At 43.3% G+C, this 7,209-nt stretch overlaps 1 pseudogene; it reads left to right on the plus strand.

The window, feature by feature from the left end:
- Window positions 1-855: 855 nt before the first annotated feature.
- LOC113891882 lies at window positions 856-1,462 on the plus strand (annotated as a pseudogene).
- Window positions 1,463-7,209: the final 5,747 nt, after the last annotated feature.

Consider the following 7,209-nt stretch of genomic DNA (forward strand, 5'->3'; position numbering starts at 1 on the left):
GACAGATATATAACATTTTTGTTAATCAAATGTTAGCTATAAGGTTTAGCTAGGTTCTTTTATTTTGTTTGCTCCTTAGCACAGTGGCTTTCAAAGATTTTTAACCATGACCCAAAGAAATTCATTTTATACTGTGACCCAGAACCCATAAGAAAATTTCATCAAGTACTATTGAGATGCACTCTAATGTTTTATATCCTCTTGTATTTTATTATTTAAAAAAAATGCTGATCACTGACCCTCTAAATTGATTTCATGACCCACTGCTGAGTTATAACTTGCAGCTTGAAAATTCCTGTCTTCTCATGTCTTCGAAGGGGTGATGAGTACGTAGGGAAGAGGAATGATACCACAGATAGGGGAGAGAAAACGTGAGCAGGTCTGTCATCAGTAAAGAGGTGACAGAAGCAATCACCACTCTAACTTTCTGTGCCTTAAGAGGGGAGTGAATGACCGAGGGGGCTTCACTAGGAAGAGGGCTTTATTTCTCCAAATTAGAAGACAATCTTTTGATATCTGGTAAAGGTATAGAGTAGTGTGGATAAAACTATGTGGTGCGGAGCATTCTGAGATAATCATGGACATTCTTTAAAAAATCTGATGAGTGATGAAATAAGTTTGAGGAATGTTAAAATTTATATACCCAATTTGGATAGCTTATTTATCCACTTTTATCCAATGGATATTTATCCATTAAATATCCTTCCATATTTATAAACATATTTCAAGAGCTGAAAATACTTCTGGTAACGAAATAAATTTTATCCTTTTTTAAAAATCTAAGATTTGCTCTTCCTAGGCCTACTGGTGTCAGTGGCAGCAACAAGTGTTGGCCACATCTGCCAGGTGCAGGCCATGTTCATTTCCAGCGTGAAGATCATGAAGCCCAACATAGAGAAGTTGGAGGAGTCTGAATTGGGCATCTCCCAGGCCCTCTTGGAACTGGAGATGAACTCGGACCTCAAGGCCCAGCTGCGGGAGCCGAACATAACAGATGCCGAGGAAACTGAAGTTGGTGGTGGCTGGAAAGCTATCATCATCTTTGTTCCCGTTCGGCAGTTGAAATCTTTCCTAAAAATCCAGGGGCAGCTGCTGCACAAGTTGGAGAAGTTCAGAGGGAAACACATCATCTTCATCGCTCAGAGGAGAATTCTGCCTAATCCAACTCAAAAAAGTTGTACGAAAAATAAGCAAAAGCATCCCAGGAGCCTCACTCTGACTGCCATGCATGACACCATCCTGGAGAACTTGGTTTTCCCAAGTGAGATTGTGGGTAAGAGAATCCCCATGAAGCTGGACGGCAGCTGACTCATAAGGGTCCATTTGGATAAAGCACAACAGAACAACGTGGAACACAAGGCTGAAACATTTTCTCGTCTCTACAAGAAGCTCATGGGCAAGGATGTTAATTTTGAATTCCCAGAGTTTCAGTTGCAAACAAAAATGATTAAATAAAATATTATTCACAATAAAAAGCCCAAGATTTAATTGATTAAAGAACCGTTTGTGTTCTGTCACATTATCATCTTGCAAACCATTTGGGAAATGCAGATATAAACGGGCATCATTGCAGAAGACAAAGCTGAGAGTGCAGAGTCAAATGGGAGACTGTTTGCATCCATGGTGGTCTTTTTACTAATAAAGGGTCTAAGCCAGGAAAATGTCTTCTGTAAAGAGCCAGGTAGTCAAGACTGTAGGCTTTGGGAATTCCTTGGCAGTCCAGTGGTAAGGATTTGGTGCTCTCACTGCCATAGGCCCTGATTCAGTCTCGGATCAGGGAACTAAGATCCCACAAGAAAGTAAGTAAATAAGAATACTGTAGGCTTTATTTTTGTTGCAATTACTCAGCTCTGCCATTCTACTGTGCAAGCAGCCATAGACAATACATAAGGGAGTGAGTAGGCTGTGTTTCTGTTCAACTTTATTTATGGACATTGAAATTTAAATTTCATATGACTTTCCTACATCAAGAAATCTTATTCTTCTTATGCTTTTCCTAAGCATTTAAAAAATGTAAACACCACTCTTGGTTTGTGGGTTATGCAAAATCTGTGCTAGATCTTGTGTGTGGGTCATAGTTTGCCAGTCACTGGTCTAAATCTTTAGGTTTTGCATCTTTACAACTCAAAGGAGAGACCAAGAGTCCAAGTGAGGACCTAAGGAGGCCAAAAGGCTGGAATTTGGGGGAGTCCACCCTAACCCACTCCAGTACTCTTGCCTGGAAAATCCCATGGATGGAGGAGCCTGGTGGGCTGCAGTCCATGGGGTCGCCAAGAGTAGGACATGACTGAGTGACTTCACTTTCACTTTTCACTTTCATGCATTGGAGAAGGAATTGGCAACCCACTCCAGTGTTCTTGCCTGGAGAATCCCAGGGACGGGGGAGCCTGGTGGGCTGCCGTTGATGGGGTCGCACAGAGTCAGACATGACTGGAGCGACTTAGCAGTAGCAGGAGCACTCTAAGAAAAGTTGGGTGGAGGACATTTGAGGAGCTAATTTCTGGGTTACAACTGTGTTATAACCCTCAGGAAGAGGGAGAATATTATTAGAAGTCAGTGTATTAGTTATGGTAACACTGGCTGCTTAAACAACCCTTAAAGATAATTAAAGTCTATTTCTCACTTTCCAAAATAGATGTTTCTGATGATCAGCAGTGGTTTTCCTCCAAGTGTTTATTAAAAGAACTAGGTTGCTTTCTTCTTGTGGCCTCATCCCCTTTATCCCTCAGTTCACCATGCACTGTGGTCCCTCACATTAGTCTATAGATGGGAAAGAGCTTGGAGGATCTTATGTGAGAGGTTCTTAAGGATCAGGCTTAGAACTGGCACACCTCACTTCTGCTCACATACCATTGGCCAGAACCCAGTCACATGGCTACAACTGACAGCAAGGCAGTCTGGGAAATATAGTCTTAACCTGTGTGGCCAGGAAGAAGAGGAAATGGATTTGATGCACACTAGTTAATAAAGAAGTAGGGAAGGCATTCCAATAGAGGGGGCAGCATAAATAAAGGCAGAGAGAGGGGAAAGACTGAGACGAAACAGGGAACTACATGCCATTTGGGGTCGCCAGGAGTGTTTGTGGGAAGGAGACGTTAGAGATGGGATGTCTGTGGTATAGAGCTCAACACTACCAACCTCCCCCACCCCCAAACCCCACCTTGCAAGAGGTAGAAAAGGTGCATTTAATGTGAAGACTGAAATGAGTATTTGTGCAGGATGTAGGGGATGGGGGGCTGCTCTCTCATTTTCCCTTCCCCCTTGAAAACAAAGATCAGTGATCTCAGAGTGGGTGCAGGCAAGAAGAGGCCAGGAGCAGGGTGATCAGGCTTGTGTTTGCTTAGGTTCCAAGCCACTGGGCTCTGCATGGTCATACACTTCCTGACAATCTAGTGTCTCAGTCCATCAGACAGAGACTGGGAGCCCGTGTTCCAGGTGTAAAGAATCAGCATTTGGTTGGCATATTCTTTGCCTTCTATCCCCACAGGAGCTTCTGATGCACCAGTAGATGACTGGACACGGAAAACAGAGGCAGGATCAGATTTTAAATGACTACCAGCAGGCACACCCACCTTGTGCTAAAATCTTTCTCAGGTTCCTGCTGTGCTGTTTTATCTCCTCTTCCTTTCAAATGCCTCAAGCAAAAGTCCAGAGCCTTCCAGGGAGGCTGTGACATCCTCCTGGGAACAAGCTCCAAACCCAGGGTGAGAGGTATTAAAGACTGAAGGAACCTGCCATCTGCATTAACTTCTAAGTCTAGTCAAGAAAATTGTGTCTGTCTGCCCGGGCTTGACAAATCAATCAATCTATCACTCTGTTTCCCGAATTTCCTGGGAGCAAGCTCTCAGCTTTTCTGTACAAATACATCCCAGTACTGAGCTCGAGTAATAGACAGGAGGTTATCAGCAATCATATGAGAAGAGAACCTTTCTCTACCATCATTCTCAGCACTAAATTGCTCTTATCAGCACAACTTAAAAGGAGGAAACTGCCTTTATCCACTAAGCATCCTTCCTTTAGTGATGCTGTCCCTGTTGCTCCTCACAGGCTGCACGGTTACATCACTAAAGGTCACTGATTGATGCCACCATCTCCCCTTGAGACCCTTTTCTCTCTCCCTGCATTCCCTTCAGTGATGTTCATGCACCTTTTTCTCAGTCTCCTCTCCTGCCTCCATTAAGTCACAACAAAAACATCCCAGAGCCACTTGAGATCATCCATGCAATGATGGACAGGCTTGGCTATATAATTTGCAGGTCGCTGTGCAAAATGAAAATGTGGGTGCCTTGTTGAAAAAGCAGGAAAAAAAGAACCATATGTTGATTTTGTCATGCCATGAGTAATGGGAGAGGTTTCGTCCTCCTGTTTTACTTTGCTAGGGCTGCTATAACAAGATGCCACAGACTGGTGCCTTAAATATCAGAAATGTATTTTCTCACCACTTTGGTGGCTTGAAGTCTAACATCAAGCTGCTGGAAGGTTTGGTTTCCCCTGAGGCCTCTCTGCTTAACCTAGAGATGGCCACCTTCTTTCTTATCCCTCACATGGCCTCTTCTCTGAGTCTATTCCTCTTCTTATAAGACCATCACTCCTGTTGGATTAGGGCGCCATCCTAGGACCTCACTTAACCTTAATTACTTTTTTTTTTTTAATTACACTTTTTTAAGGACTTCCTTGGTGGCTCATACAGTAAAGAATTGTCTGCAATGAGGGAAACCCGGGTTCGATCCCTGGGTTGGGAAGATTCCCCTGGAGAAGGGAATAGCAACACACTTAAGTATTTTTGACTGGAAAATGTCATGGACAGAGCCCATGGGGGTCACAAAAGGCACGACTGAGCAACTAACACACATACACGCGTGCACACACACACATGCACACACGTTTCTTTAAAAGCCCTGTCTCTAATTACAGTCAAATGCTGATACTCTGGGGGACAGGGCTTCACCATATGAATTTGGGAGGACACTGTTTCATCCATAACACTCCCCAAAGTAAAATGTAATGTCGCCAAATGAAGGGGAAGAAGCTGTCAGGCAAGCAAGAGCAACAGAGGGTTCCAACCTTGCTCATCTGTACCCTCATTTGTAGCACAAATGTGTTTACCCAGCCCCAACTTTCTTTTCGTACTAGTACAATTTTGTTTTTTAATGGTATAAATGTATTAGGGTCAAAGGAGGAGATTTAAGAGCCTGAAGGAGTGCTGGTTAATTCTCAGTTAATCTCAGCCCCATTAACCCCCTGCTGCTGCTGCTGCTAAGTTGCTTCAGTCGTGTCCAACTCTGTGCGACCCATAGACGGCAGCCCTCCAGGCTCCTCTGTCCCTGGGATTCTCCTGGCAAGAATACTGGAGTGGGTTGCCATTTCCTTCTCCAATGCATGCATGCATGCTAAGTCGCTTCAGTCGTGTCCGACTGTGCGACCCCATGGACAGCAGCCTACCAGGCTCCTCTGTCCAAGGAATTCTCTAGGCAAGGATACTGGAGTAGGTTGCCATTTCCTTCTTCCATTCACCCCCATGTCTGCTGTAATAGTATAGGCTGAGAGAAGAGAAATAGATTCTGAGTAAGGCGGGAGAGACTCAGGTTTATTAACTGGACCACGAGGCCCATTTCAAGTGTTGGTCACTTTTATTCCTTAATCCTTAAGGTAAACTATACACTGATACTTCTGTGAGATTTTCTAGAACAACAATCAAACAAATTCTTCACTTTTCTTGACATAAATTAAATCTTCCCTGGTGCCTCCCTGTTTTCTTTCCTCTTTCCATACCTCAAATTTGTCCCAAATCCTCTCTTTAAGATCTATGGAGGATTAGAGATTTATCACTAGTATATCAGCTCTTAGATCTGCCTTCTTCTCTGCCTAGTGGTTTCTCATTATCCACAACTCATTATTATGTGTATTCAGCAACATATATTTATTGAACACCTACTTTGTACCAGCAATTGTTCTGGGTAATTTGGAAACATCAGGGAGCAAAACCAGATAAAGATGTCTATGCTAGGAGAGCTTACTTTCTACTAGAGAGGTAGAGAATGCTCCATAAGTATAATAAATGGATAGATCACATATTGTAGGTTCTGACAATGCCATGGGAAGTGAAAAGATGGAGTAAGAGAAGCAGGATGGGGAGTTCCAGGGCTTGGGGACATATTGATATATTAGAGTACTCAGAGTGGGTCTCCTGCTGAAGATGATGTGCTGGACAGTCTTCATTAGCCCTTCCAGATCTACTCTTCAACTTTCATCCTGCTCTGTGCCCAGGGAGGATGATCTATATGGGCTGTACCAATGGGCCTCTCTCTGTGTGACTTCTCATTGAGTTGGGCCAAAGGATGACACTGGCAGGGCATTAGAGGGCAGGAGTGCATTGAAGTCAAGGTTTTTATTCCCCTGGCCTCTGCATTTCTAGGTTACATATTGGCAGCAGCTATAATCCTTACTGAAGTTTAAGCTCTTTCCAGATTGCCTCTCTTGAGTTCCAAGGGGTGCTCCCATTGTTGCTAACCCCCTGGTGCCTCCTCTATTCCTTATTGGTGTCTATTAAATCTGTCCACATCTTTGTAAAATGGCCCTTTATTGTACTCTCCCATTATCCCCATTTGAATGTACTACTTGTTTCCTGCCAGAATCTTGACTTATATAATAATTAGTAGTGAGAGAAGTGCCCCTGGGACACAGCCTCTTAAAATGAGATTTTGTGATTGAGTTGCCTATATCTGAGAAGTATAGAGACAATCTCCATGACGGGAGGAGAGGGAAAGGGATAAGACACTGATCATCCTTGGCATGCACAACTGTCTCCTCTTAACCGATTCTTATACTCTAGTTATTTTTCCATTCCTAAAAGTACGGTGGGAACTAATGTACTCAACTGGCAGAATACACACATTAGCTCCCTATGGTGTGAAATGAAGATTACATTGACAGGAAGAGCCAAGTAGAAGCCCGCAAATAATCACCTTAATGCAATGTGGTATCCCTGGAGGAACTGCAGAGTTTAATGCCATCATCAGAGACTTAGAAGGTGCAGGGTGATTAATTCTACCATATTTCCATTTAACTAGTCTATTTGGCAGGTGCACAAACCAGATGGGTCTTAGAGAATAATTGTAGATTGTCCCAGACTAAATCAGGTGGTTATGGAAATCACAGTTGAGATTTTGGATGTGGTACGATTACTGGGGCAAATTATAATTACTCCTA

This window comes from Bos indicus x Bos taurus, chromosome 4, assembly GCF_003369695.1.
Source record: "Bos indicus x Bos taurus breed Angus x Brahman F1 hybrid chromosome 4, Bos_hybrid_MaternalHap_v2.0, whole genome shotgun sequence".
Taxonomy (NCBI): Eukaryota; Metazoa; Chordata; class Mammalia; order Artiodactyla; family Bovidae; genus Bos; species Bos indicus x Bos taurus.